This window comes from Pongo abelii, chromosome 2 (genome assembly GCF_028885655.2).
Source record: "Pongo abelii isolate AG06213 chromosome 2, NHGRI_mPonAbe1-v2.0_pri, whole genome shotgun sequence".
NCBI lineage: Eukaryota > Metazoa > Chordata > Mammalia > Primates > Hominidae > Pongo > Pongo abelii.
In genome coordinates, this window is record NC_085928.1 from 143,013,753 (window position 1) to 143,028,358 (window position 14,606).

The following is a 14,606-nucleotide window of genomic DNA, read 5'->3' on the forward strand; positions in this document are numbered from 1 at the left end:
CTCTGATTTACAGTGGGTCCAGTGGGTCCCTAAAACCATCCTGTGGTTACTTCCCCAGCTTCTGAATGTTTAGTTGACATAGATGTACTTAGCAGCTGGCAGAATCCCCACACTAGTTCCCCAACCTGTGGAGTGAAGGCTATTATTGTAGGAAAGGCCAAATGAATGCCATTTGAGCTGCGTGTACCTAGGAAAATAATACATCAAAGCAATACTGCATCCCTGAGGGGATTGCAGATATTAGTGCCACTGTCAAGGACTTGAAAGATGCAGGTATAATTATTCCCATCACATCTGCATTCAACTCTCCTATTTGTCCTGCATAGAAGACAGAAGGATCTTGGAGAATGACAATGGATTATCATAAGGTTAACCAAGTGGAAACTCCAGCTGCACCTGCTGTATCAGATGTGGTTTCATTGCTTAAGCAAATCAATACTTCTCCTGGTACCTGGTATGCAGCTGGTGATATGGCAAATGCCTTTTCTCTATATCTGTTCATAAGGTCCACTAGAAGGAGTTTGCTTTCATAAACCAAATAAGCTCATGAACAAAATGGCCATGGTAGCAGGGATGGAGGTTATTCATGGGCTGAACAACATGGACTTCCACTCACCAAGGCCAACCTGACCATGGCCACAGCCACTTTGAGACTGAGTACTCAAAACTGCCAGCAGCAGAAACCAACACTGAGCCTCTGATACGGCATCATTCCCAGGGATGCTCAGCCAGCTACCTGGTGGCAAGTTGATTAACAGCTTCCAATCATGAAAAGGGCAGTGTTTTTTTCTTATTTCAACAGGCAGTTACTCTAGATATGGATTTTTTTTTTTTTTTTTTTTTTTTTTTTTTTTTGGATACAGATCTCACTCTGTCACCCAGGCTGGAGTGCAGTGGCACGATCTTGGCTCACTGCAATGTCTGCCTCCTGGGTTCAAATGATTCTCATGCCTCAGCCTCCCAAGTAGCTAGGATTACAGACGTACACCACCATGCCTGGCTAGTTTTTTATTTTTAGTAGAGATGGGGTTTTGCCGTGTTGGCCAGGCTGGTCTCGAACTCCTGGCCTCATGTGATCCTCCTGCCTTAGCCTCCCAAAGTGCTGGGATTACAGGTGTGAGCCATGGCGCCCAGCCTAGATATGGATTTTTACTTTCTCTGCACACAATGCTTCTGCCATACCTACCACCGTAGACTTAAAGAATGTCTTATCTACCATCATGGTATTCCATACAGCATTGCTTTTGACCAAGGAACACACTTCACAGCCAAAGTATAGCAATGGGCTCATGCTCCTGGAATTCACTGGTCTTTCCATGTTCCCTACCATCCTGAAGCAGTTGGCTTGATGGAATGGTGGGATGGCCTTTTGAAGACATGGTTATAGTATGATAGGTGATAATACTTCATAGGGGCAAGGTTCTCCAGAAGACTGTATAAGCTCTGAATCAGCATCTAATACATGGTACTGTTTCTCCCATTGCCAGGATGTAGAGGTCCAGGAATCAAGGGGTGGAAATGGGAGTGGCACCACTCACCATGACCCCTAATGACTTACTAGCAAAATTGTTGCTTCCTGTTAACATGGCTTTATGCCCTGATGCCATAGAGGTCTTATTTCCAGAGGGAATAATACTTTCACTAGGAGACATAACATTGATTCCATTGAACTGGAAGTCGAGACTCGCACCTAGCCACTTTGGGCCCTGCACACCTCTGAGTCAGGGGAGTTATGGTGTTGGCTGGAGTGATTGATCTGGGCTACCAAGGAGAAATTGGACTACTACTCCACAATGGAGGTAAGGAGGTATTTCTGAAATACAGGCGATTCCTGGGGCTATCTCTTAATAGTACCATGCCCTGTGGTTAAGGTCAATGGGGAACTGTGATAACCCAATCTAGCCAGGACTATGAATAGCCCAGAGCCTTCAGGAATAAGTTTTGAGTCATTACGTTAGGTAAAGAATCATGACCAGCCGAAGTGCTTGCTGGAAGCAAAGAGAATACAGGATGGGTGGTAGAAGATGATAGTTATAAATACCATCTAAGACCCTATGACCAGTTACAGAAATGAGGTCCGTAATTGCCATGAGCATTTCCTCCCTGTTTTGTCAAATGTGAGCTAGTTTAATAAAAGGAGGAGGTTTGGGCACATAGCAGGGTTTCCTGGAACCAGGCAATAGGGTCTCCTGAGGCCTGGAACCCAGACATATTTATTTTATTTCCTCTCTTATTCTTGTATCAGGTAACATAAGATGTATTGACTTTATATCAGTAGTTAAGTATGGTTAATTTTACATTATTTAACTTATGGGATATCGGGAGAAGAGTAAACATCACTCAAAGACTTTACCTCCTCTTCTGGGGAAGGAATTAGTGTACTTTTATTGCATGTAGGATAGTCGTATCATGTTAGGTGGAACTATGGGTTTAAGAAGATGGGTAAGTGTGGCTGGGCACGGTGGCTCACGCCTGTAATCCCAGCACATTGGGAGGCCAAGGGGGGTGGATCACAAGGCAGGAGTTCGAGACCACCTGGCCAATATGGTGAAACTCTGTCTCTACTAAAAATACAAAAATTAGCTGGGTGTGGTGGTGCATGCCTGTAGTCCCAGCTACTCAGAAGGCTGAGGCAGAAGAATAGCTTGAACCCAGGAGGCAGAGGTTGCAGTGAGCTGAGATCATGCCACTGTACTCCAGCCTAGGTGACAGAGCGAGACTCCATCTAAAAAAAAAAAAAAATGGGTAAGTATGCCAAGTTGACAAGGTGTGAACTTTTGATGATTAGTTTTAGGTGTTAATGTGACTGGATTAAGGGATACTGAGATAGCCAATAAAGCATTATTTCTGGATCTGTCTGTAAGAATATTTCTGGATCTGTCTGTAAGAATATTTCTGGAAAAGACTGGCACTTGAATCAGTAGACAGAGTAAGGAAGATCAGCCCTCACCCAATGTGCAAGCACCAACCAGTTGGTTGAGGGCCCAAATAGAACAAAAAGGCAGAGGAAGGACAATTTGCTCTCTCTATTCTGGAGCTGGGACATCCATCTTTTCCTGCCCTTGGACATCAGAACTTTAGGTTCTCTGGCCTTTGGACTCCAGGCCTTATACCAGCAGCTTCCCAGGTTCTCAGGCCTTCAGCCTCTGACTGAGTTACACCATTGGGTCTCCTCGTTCTCAACCTGTGACTTTGGACGAAGCCACGCTATCAGCTTCTTTGGTTCACCAGCTCACAGATGGCATACTGTGGGACTACTCAGCCTTGTGATGACATGAGCAAATTCCCTCATAAATCCCGTCTCATAGATCTCTATCTACCTCCTACCTACCTATGTACCTATATCCTACTGGTGCTCTGGAGAAGCATTATTAACAGGTGGACACCTGACTTCAGAGGGTCAGTCAGAATTTTTTCTCCTAAGAATGTGGATTTGGTCCTAAAATGAATGAGTCGGTTTCTGCTGGTTGCTTCACTCATAGATGGGCCAGCTCAAGAGCTGCAAGTGGGCCTTTACTCCACAGGGGTAGGGAAGTCTAGAAGTCTGCTCTACAGGAGAGGCAGGAACCTGACACGCAGGCAGAGGAGAGATAGATGTCACAGCTTTGAAGAGTCAGAGGAAAGCTCTGCCTTCCTTTCCAGATTCTGTCCAGCTCCGGGTCCCAGGCCTCAGGAGACCCTATTGCCTGGTTCCAGGAAACTTTGGTATGTGTCCAAACCTTCTTCTTTTATTAAACTAGCTCACATTTGACTAGGACCCACGTTGCCCCTCTTATACACCAAGTGTATCCTTCAAGTCCAAGCACAAATGCCCCCTGCTTGGAGAAGCCCTCACTCACTTTCAGGAAAAGTAAGCCACTTTCTGCCCAACACCCAAAACAACCAAATTCATCCTATACTACCATATTCACAACATACTACCACAACCACCCTATATGACTACCTTCATGCTACGTTACCACAGTCATCACCCAATGCTACCACAGTCACCCTGTGCTGCCAGTCACCCTATGTTACCATATTCATCCTGGACTACCTCAGTCAACTAGACTACCACATTCACCTTATGCTATCACAGTCACCAGTACTACTGCATCACGTTGTACTACCATTCACTCACTACCGCAGTCTCCCTGTACTACCACAGTCATCCTACGCCACCACATTCACCTTATGTATCACAGTCACATTGTATTACCCCATCCACTCACTTCCACAGGCACCCTGGACTACCACAGTCACACCATACTATCACAGTTATACTGCCATCACTTCCCTTGGGCGCATGGGCGTTATTTGTCTTATTATTATATTTGTGCCCTCAGATGACATGACAATGTCCCATTCAAGCCCCTTCTCCTAATGTCCGAAACATCACCTCATACCTAATAGGAGCTAAGCAGATATTACTGAGTAAGTCAGTAGGATGGTAAATTAATGAATGGGGAAATCACTGGACTACTATTTAAGGATTCTTATTCAACTCTGTGGGTTTAAAATTTTCTTCTACTACTTATAAGAATGAGAACACAGGCACCATGAGAGCAGCACCCAGCACAGCGCCCAGCCTGGCAGACACTCAATAAACATGGGTTGAATGAATGAGTTAGGGAGTAGGTATGTGAGTAGCAGGTGTTTGGACTGCTAAAAACTAAGTCCTAAACTTCTGAAGCTCCTTGCCTGTGGATGGTAATTTCTAAATGCTATCCATAACTCTTACCCTACTATCTGCACCCCCTTTTACGAATACCTACAGAAGGACATCAAGTGGTCATTCAGAAAGAGTGGTGGGGCCCCAGTTAATCCTACTCCCGCTTGCATTACCGCACTCCTGAGCAAGGCAGGTCGTCCCTGAAACTGCTGTTGTGCCTCCTCTTTCTTTCATCATCTTGGGAAAGAGTTTGTTTCTCTGAAGATACCCGGCCTTTCTTGCTGAGGAAGTCTTCTCTCTTTCTCTTCTGTTTCTCTCCTCCTGCACTTCTTCCTTCTGACAAGTCTGGGCCCTGACACTCTCTTGTCCCACCTCTCACCATCCATTCTGACCAGGAGCCCATGGTAAATTCTTTGCCTTGGCTCTGGCTGAGGCAGAAGGAAGAAGAAAGTGTGATTCTACTAATTCCTATAGTAGATGTTTGTTGAATGCTCACTGTGCTTCCCATATTCAGGAGTCATTGGAAAGATAACCTTGGATTCCACAGTCCTTGTTTTTGTATGACTTAGTTTCAGGGAGAAAACAGAAATTCAACTTCCACTGAATTAAGAACAATACTTTCCCCACAAAGGAACGGTGGCTAAATGGAATTTTACAAAGATCTCCCAAGTACCGATGGATATATGTACAGATTACATAAATTTAGACCAAACTAGGATGCTTGTAACAACATGGTGCATGTATTAAACTGCTAGGGCTGCCATAACAAAGTACCACTGGCTGGGTGGCTTAAACAACAGAAACGTATTTCCTCCCAGTTCTGGAGGCTAAGTCTAAGATCAGGGTGCCGTCAGGGTTGATCTCTTCTGAGGCCCCTGTCCTGGGCTCGCCAATGGCCGGCTTCTTGCTGCCTCTTCACAAGGTCATCTATCTTTTCGTGGGCTTCCCTGATGTTTCTCTGCATGTCCTAATCTCCTCTTCTTATAAGGACACCAGTCACATTGGATTAGGACCCATTCTAATGGCCTCATTTTAACTTAATCACCTCTTTCAAGGCCTAAGAATCTGAGACCAGCCTGGGCAATAAAGCGAGACCCTGTCCCTATAAGAAATAAACAAATATATAAATGCTATTTCCAGATACAGTCACATTCTGAGGTACTCGGGATTAAGGCTTCAACATACGAATCTGGAAGGCATTCAGCCCATAACACTATATAATAGCCAAACACACTAGACCCAACCTAAATATCTAAGGATAGGATAACGATTGAGCTCATTCAACAAACATATACTGTGTGCTCACAGGGTCAGCTACTACACTGGATGCAGAGTCCCTCTCCACAGTCTAGTGGTGGCAATGGGGACAAATTATAAGTGAGGCAGCCTAGCATGGTGTTTGTAGGCATGGACTCTGGATGCAGACTTCCTCGCTCCCCCACCTACCAGCTGGGTGATCAAGGACAAGATATTTAACCTCTGTGCCTCAGTTTCCTCATTTGTAAAATGGGGTTAATACTAGTACCTATCTCATAGACCTGTTTTTTGTAAAGCTTTTGGAACAGTAGCTTAGGTGCATAGCCCTATATGAGTGGTAAATAAATAAATTTGCAAATATCCATGTGAATCTGGCATTGAAAATGAGGTTTATTGTAGACTGAAATATTGGCCTCAATGTCACCTCTCCCTGTATCCAGGCCCTCTGCTGTGTAACTCTGCAGTTCCTTCACAAATAGTGGGGTCTACTTCTTTGTCCCTCGACTTTAAGCTCACCATGTGACATGCTCTGGCCAGTGGGATGTTAGCAGCTGTGAAATAAGTAGAGGTATGAGGTGTGCCAGCTGGGTGTGTCCCCTCGCGTTTCCCTCACCATCCTAGGATCATGCTAGAACTAGCTTGCTGATCCTAGGGGCAGGACAGAGACATGGGGACCAGAGTCACCTCAGCTGATCCACAAACACCTAAGTGAGAACTCCATGCTTATTATTTTATATCCCGAGACTTTGATGTTGTTTGTTATGCAGCAATAATTGACTAATAGAAGGTTGATTGAGACTACTTAATGACAAGGGGAAATGTTCCCAACAAATTATTACGTGGTAGAAAACCAAATAACAAACAATTTGCACAGTAAGATCATATTTTTGTTTTAAATAAATGCGCATCTGTGCGTGTGTGTATGTGTGATGTATCCCTGAAAAAATATAGACCAAAATGTTATTCAGCAGTTATCCCTGTTGATAGTAATTTTTAATTTTTGTTTATCTTTTTCTATGCTTCAAACGAGCCACATGGCCATATTTTGATTTTGTAACTAGATTGTGAAATATTAATCGAGAAGATATCTAGAAGAATGAATCACCGAAGGTGGCCAGGTAGGTAGAAACAGCCCCTCCATGGTGCCCATTCTCACATCCCCGACTTTGGCCCAGATTCTTTAGTGGTGAATCTTCACTACAACTGCACTACAGTGGGCTGGGAGGCCACACAGAATGTGAGCGACTGTCGGAGTCCAGAAAGCAATGTGTAAGATAGCCTTTCAAGGTGATAACTTGTTAAGATTCCTTGGAGCCCTCTGATGGGTGCCTGTGGGTCCTGGAACATGGAATTTAAATGCAATTTGGGCACATGCCAGGTCAGTGCAAAAAGAAATTAAAGGTTACATTTAGTTTAAGAGCAAAACAGGAGAGAACCTGAGGAACAAGTCTGAAATATCTCGTCTGCTTGCAGCAGTGGTTTCATTTTAGTCTGCAATATTCCAGCCATGCATTGGCTTCCTCAGTGGGACCAGTCCTAGTAAATAGAACCTGTGTGGATAAGACTTGGCTTCTTCAGCAAAGGCAGTCTAAACCGTACGGCCTTCACTCCATCTTACTCTGGATTCAGAATCCAGACTGCCACCACAAGTGGCTTCCAGGTCTTCCTAGAAGAGACTGTTGCTATTTTATTTTTTTAATGAATTTTATGGATGTAAAATTTATAGACAATAAAATTCATTCATTTAGAATGTACAGCTCAATGAGTCTTAAAAATGTATATGCTCTTCTAACTGCCATCATAGTCAAGATACAGAACATCTTCGTTTCCACAGTCCCTGTGCAGTTAATCCCAACCCTCACTCCTGGGTTTAGGTTACCACCAATGTGCTGCCTCACTATAGATTAGGTTTGCCTTTTCTAGAACATTATGTAAATGAAATCATATAGCATATACCCTTTTGTGTTTGGTTTCTTTTGTTCAGCATGATTTTGAGATTTATTCAAGTTGTTTTGTGTATCAAAATCTCATTCTTGGCCAGATGCAGTGGCTCATGCCTGTAATCCCAGCACTTTGGGAGACTGAGGCAGGCGGATCACTTGAGGTCAGGAGTTCGAGACCAGCATGGCCAACATGGTGAAACCCCATCTCTACCAAAAATACAAAACTTAGCTGGGCGTGGTGGCACATGCCTGTAATCCCAGCTACTTGGGAGGCTGAGGCATGAGAATCGCTTGAACCCAGGAGGGCAGAGGTTGCAGTGAGCTGAGATGTTGCCACTGCACTCCAGCCTGGGCACTCTGCCTCAAAAAAAAAAAAAAAATCATTCTTTTTTATTGTTTAATAGCATTCCATTGTATGAATATACCACAATCTATCCATTCACCTTTTGGTAGACATTTGGGTCGTTTCTAGTTTTTGGCTATCATAGAGCTATTTTTTTGAGTTTCAACTGTACTTATTCGGTCCTTGACAGCTGTTATGGGGCCCACTTACTACTGAATGAATAATTTTCCCTGAAGCTTCCTTTTGCACTAAGCAAAAAAAAAAGCTCTGTGATTAAACAAATTGATTATTCATTCATTCAATCAATCAGTCATTCAATTAGCTATTTATCGACTAAATATTTGCCTATCATCTACTGTTAATAGCAGTAATAATTCAGTAATATTATTTATGGAATGCTTAATAAACGATGCCAGGCATGGTGGCTCATACCTATGGCCCCTGCTACATGGGAGGCTGAAGTGGGAGAATTGCTTGAGCCCAGGAGTTCAAGTTTAACCCGGGCAACACAGCAAGACCCATTTCAAATAAATAAATAAATAAATATTAAAGTCACCATGCTTAGACCATTACTGGTAATCGCATTCATTTCTCACAAGAGTCCTGTAAGGTAGCTATTAACTGGTCCCTGTTTTAGGTGCTTCTTAAACAATAAAAGGCTATGAAAATAAGACTGCATTTTTATCAAACAAAGAATTTTATATACAACTCAAGTTTTTCATTTATTTATTGGCCTTCCCTCTCCCCTCTCACTCTCTCTAGTTGCTGTGAGTTGATGAGGTTTTATTGCATCTCTTCTCTACTCAGGACCAAATGGTCTATGACTTTGCTCAAGCTTTTATGTTTATTGGGGTTGAAGTGGTGCTTGGCTGACACTGGGAGGAAGACATTACACTCCCAACACCCCTGGTGTCAGAGCAAGATTGGTATTCACTCCAGGCGCACACTGAACACTTCATCTTCCAGACACCCAATTGAGCCAAGGTGCTATATAAGTCAAATAAATAAGTAAAAATGCTGGAAAGCCAAGGGCAATTCTGTCCTTATTTGGCAGATGGAAATGTAGTTAACTTTTTCTGAGTTCCTATTAAATGCTAATACTTCCCAAGAACTTTGGAAAAGACAGGAAACAAGACGATTAGCCAGAAAAACAAAGAGAGGGACAGACTGTCTTGACTCTTGAAAAGTTTAATTAGTTTAAGAGTCAAAACAAGCTGGAAGAATAGATATCAATATATATATATAAATAACTGCCCGGGCACAGTGGCTCACGCCTGTAATTCCAGATCCCAGCACTTTGGAAGGATGAGGTGGGTGGATCATTTGAGGTCAGGAGTTTGAGACCAGCTTGGGCAACATGGTGAAACCCCATCTCTACTAGAAATACAAAAATTAGCTGGGCATGGTGGCACACACCTGTAATTCCAGCTACTCAGGAGGCTGAGGCATGAGAATTGCTTGAACCAGAGAGACAGAGGTTGCAGTGAGCCAAGATCATGCCACTGCACTCTAGTCTTGGCGACACAGGAAGACTTCCTCTCAAAAACAAAAAACAAACATACTAATCCACTGATTCTCAAACCTAGCCAACCATCAGAATCACCTAGCTGCCTTGATAAAACATAGATTGTTGGCCTGGTGCAGTGACTCATGCCTGTAATCTCAGCACTTTGGAAGGCTGAGGTGAGAGGATTGCTTGAGCCCGGGAGTTTGAGACCAACCTGGGCAACACAGCGAGACCTCATCTGTATTAAAAAAATTTTTTTTAATTAGCCAGGCGTGGTGGTGCACACCTGTGGTTCCAGCTACTGTGAAGGCTGAGGTGAGAGGATCGCTTGAACCCAGGAGTTTGAGGTTGCAGTGAGCTATGATTGTGCCACTGTACTCCAGCCTGAGCAACAAAGTAAAACCCTGTCCCCAAAAATAAAACAACAACAAAAACAAAATAAACAAAACATAGATTGTTAGCCTCTCACCCTCAGCGTTTATGATTCAGTAGGTCTAGAGTAGACCTCAAGAATTTGCATTTTTAACTAGGTGTGGTGGCTTACACCTGTAATCCCAGTTCTTTGGGAGGCCAAAGCAGGATGATCACTTGAGCCCAGAAGTTCAAGACCAGCCTGGACAATGTAGTGAGACCTTGTCTCTATTAAAAAAATAATAATAATAAGCCAGGTATGGTGGTATGCGTATGTAGTCCCAGCTACTTAAGAGGCTGAAGTGGGAGGATTGCTTGAACCCAGGAGGTCCAGGTTGCAGTAAGTCGTGATCTCATCACCACACTTTAGCCCTGCCAACAGAACGAGAACCTACCTCAAAAAAAAAATTTGCATTTCTAATAAGTTTCCAGGTGATGGTAATACCACTGGTCCAAGGACCACACTTGGAGATCCACTCAAATTTGACATATGCTATTATTTCATTTAAACATCCCAAGAGCCCTGTGAAGTAGTCTCATTATCCTCGTTTTTTGAATGACGAAAGTAGAGTTCACAGAATTTTCGGAACTTGCCCTAGCTTCACAGCTAGTGAATGGCAAAACTAAACTCTCAATTTAAGTCTGTCTCACTCCAAAATCTATGGATTTCCCACTATTTCAAACTGCCCCCAGATACTTCCGGGAAAAGCGGACCTAGAATACAATCTGAGCTGGTCAATGTTGCCACAATCTCTAGAGCTTAGGAGTAAACAGGCCTGGTGACATTACTTAGGGCCACATGCTACCAAAGTAATAGGATAGTTAACAGAATGATTTGGAAAGGACCCAGAATGTAGGCATCAATGACCCTGACCAAAACTCCGTGATCCCCTGAAGCTAACTCAGAATGCAAAAAATCCCAATGCAACCAGCACTTCTACTTCCTCCTTTAATAATGACAGAGACCGCTCAAATCAGATTCTCGTCTGACTTTCCCCCTTCACCTTTCCACGAGCCTTCCGCCACATTAACTCAATACAAGAAACAATTCTATGACAATGTATAAAATCAAAGACTTCGAACTCAAGTCAATGCTGTATGTGAGCAAAGGAGTACTATTTTCCTGTTGAATTTTTGTCATCTAAAAGACTTCAACTCAGACATAAATTACCAACTTAAGAAATGAGAGAGGACCGGGCATGGTGGCTTATGTCTGTAATCCCAACACTTTGGGAGGCTTAGGCGGGCGGATCACCTGAAGTCAGGAGTTCAAGACCAGCCTGGCCAACATGGAGAAACCTCATCTCCACTAAAAATACAAAACTTAGCCGAGCATGGTGGTGCACACCTGTGATCCCAGCTACTCGGGAGGCTGAGACAGGAGAATTGCTTGAACCCAGGAGGCGGAGGTTGCAGTGAGCCGAGATCACTCCACTGCACTCCAGCATGTGCGACAGAGTGAGACTTTGTCTCAAAAAAAAAAAAAAAGAGAGAAAGAAATGAGAAAGGAGGCCGGGCACAGTGGTTCACTCCTGTAATCCTAGCACCTTGGGAAGCCAAGGTGGGTGGATTACTTGAAGTCAGGGATTCAAGACCAGCCTGGCCAACATGGTGAAACCTTGTCTCTATAAAAATCCAAAAATTAGCTGAGTGTGGTAGTGCACACCTGTAATCCCAGCTACTCAGGAGGCTGAGGCAGGAGAATCGCTTGAACCCAGGAGGCAGAGGCTGCAGTGAACCTATATCACACCACTGCACTCCAGCCTGGGCGACAGAGCGAGACTCCATCTCACGAAGAAAAAAAAAAAAAAAAGGAAATGAGAAAGGAGATATCACAAAGATTAAAAGGATGGTAAGGAAAAGTCACAAACAACTTTATGCCAATACATTTGTCAACTTAGATGAAAGGGACAAATTTGACTACCAAAGACACTCGAGAAGAAATAAACAACCTGAATAGACCTACATCTATTAAATAAATTGAACATATAGTTTAAAACCTTTCAACAAATAAAAATCCAGATCCAGATGGTTTCACATATGAATTCTACCAAACATGTAAGGAAGAAATTATAACAATTATATACTTCTGGAAAATCTAGTGGGGGAGGATTACTTTTCAACTAATTCTATGAGGCTAAAATTATACTGAAATTAAAAGACTTTAGTTCAAGGCCGGGCAGGGTGGCTCATACCTGTAATTCCAGCACTTTGGGAGGCCGAGGTGGGTGGATTGCTTGGGCTCCAGAGTTTGAGACCATGCTAGGCAACATCCGAAACCTCATCTCTACAAAAAAATACAAAAAATTAGCTGCACGTGGTGGTGCATGCCTGTAGTCCCAGCTACTTGGGAGGCTGAGGTGGGAAGATCACCTAAACTAGTGGTTGAGGCTGCAGCGTGCCATGATCGTGCCACTGTACTCCAGCCTGGGTGACAGAGTGGTATGCTGTTTAAAAAAAAAAAAAAAAAAGACTTTAGTTCAAGTTGAGACCAAAGACTGTGCTATTATGGGGTGGAGAAAAGTATCACAATTTTGGTAATAGTAGACAAGATGTAACCTCAAGTCTCCGGGCAGCCGCATGAGGTAAGCAAGTTTCCTTCATGTCCCTGTTTTGCTGATGAGGAAGTAGTAAGAGTAAATAGACTAGGGAACCTCAACCTGATCACCTCTCTTCCGGTGGTCGGGAAGGAAGAGATAGGCAGACACCCAAAATAAACTTTGTCTACTTCACAGCTTCCCTGTGAATGAGAGCAGAAAAAGTTCAGGAGCCACCAGAGGATGTTAAGGAGGCTTCTTAGAGAAGACATGGCAATGCACCTCATGGAGACGCTTAATTTCTTCACTACAAGGAATTTCAAACTTATCTAAAAGGAAATAGAATACAACAAAGTTCCCTTACCCAATCCCAACAAACAACCATCAATGTCCTATTCATTCATACCTCCATCTACTTCCTCTGTCACATATTATTTTGAAGCAAATCTTACCCATTGTATTTTACCCATAAATGTTTCATTCTGCATCTCTAAAACATTGTCTCTAGACCTCAGCGCTATTGATGTGTGGGCTAAATAATTCTTTGTTGTAGAGGATAGTCCTGTGTGTTGTAGGACGTTCAGTAATATTCCTGGTCTCTACCCACTAGATGCCAGTAACACCTGTCCCCCTCTGTTTTGACAAACAAAAATGACTCCAGAAATCTCCTCTGGGGGTGTGGAGGTAAAACGTCAAAATTGAAAACTACTGCTCTAACAGATAAGGACTCTTTCTTGAAAAGCATACACATGATACTATTATCACACCTAAAAAAATATAATTTTTTTTTTTGAAACAGAGTCTCACTCTGTCACCCAGGCTGGAGTGCAATGGCGTGGTCTCAGCTCACTGCAGCCTCCACCTCCCGGGTTCAAGCAATTCTTCTGCCTCAGTCTCCTGAGTAGCTGGGATTACAGTCACACACCACCACACCCGGCTAATTTTTGTATTTTTAGTAGAGAGGCGGTTTCACCCTGTTGACCAGGCTGGTCTCGAACTCCTGACCTCAGGTGATCTGCCCGCCTTGGCCTCTCAAAGTGCTGGAATTACAGGAGTGAGCCACCATGCCCAGCCTAAATTCTTGTATTAAATTTCCTCTAATAAGCAATTTATTTAGTAATGGCTGCCTGCAGGGTTGGGATGAACAAGATTCTGAAGCTTTGTCCAAGTCCAGTAGAAAGAGTGCCAAGACCGATTTTTTTTTTAAGATGGCGGGGGGGTCTCACTATGTTGGCTAGGTTGGTTTTGAACTCCTGGCCTCAAGCAATCCTTTTGCCAAGGCCTCTCAAAGTGGTAGGATTACAGGTGTGAGGCACCACACCTAGCCAAAATCGATTAATGATGCCTGGCATGAGGATGTGATGAGACAGTGCTAGTTTCTGTCCCTAATCTAGTCCATTCCCCTCTTTTTGAATTGAAGACTCAGTAGAAAGAAATGAGATCACTAAGCATAGCTTACAGGGTATTGAGTATGGTTATGGAATCAGGGCAGATTCAAAATCAAAGTGGGATTTTTCTCTTTTTTGTTTTTAATAACTCCAAGTGTTGACAATGTGCAAGGGAATAAGCACGTTCAGATATTATTGGTGAGAATATAATTTGGCACAAATTTTCCAGAGAACAATTTGACAATATATAGCAAAAACCTTAAAAGTTTGCTTATCCTTTGACCTAGAAATTCTACTGCCAGAAATGTATTCCAGGGACGTGCAGAGAGACTTAGTGAAGATTGTTTATCGCAAGGTCTGTAATAATAAACCATTGGAAACAATCTAAGGGTTTGACTATAGGGGATTAGCTAAACACAGTATGCTGTCCAACTGATGACCTTGCAGTCACTTGAATATTACAAAAACACATGAGGACATGGAAAGATGTTCGTGACATATAGGGAAGTGAAAAAAAGCAAGTCTGTATATTCAGTAAGTCTCAATTACTGAGTATATTTCAGTAAGTA

The 14,606-nt window shown here is 43.1% G+C and overlaps 1 long non-coding RNA gene across 1 annotated transcript; it reads right to left on the reverse strand.

Moving 5' to 3' along the window:
• Nucleotides 1-2,393: 2,393 nt before the first annotated feature.
• Nucleotides 2,394-12,399, reverse strand: LOC129058648 (uncharacterized). The gene is made up of 3 exons (XR_008523914.2): nucleotides 12,308-12,399; nucleotides 4,825-5,079; nucleotides 2,394-2,725 (listed from the first exon to the last, which is right to left on the reverse strand). It is a non-coding gene; the product is annotated as an uncharacterized LOC129058648 (long non-coding RNA).
• Nucleotides 12,400-14,606: the final 2,207 nt, after the last annotated feature.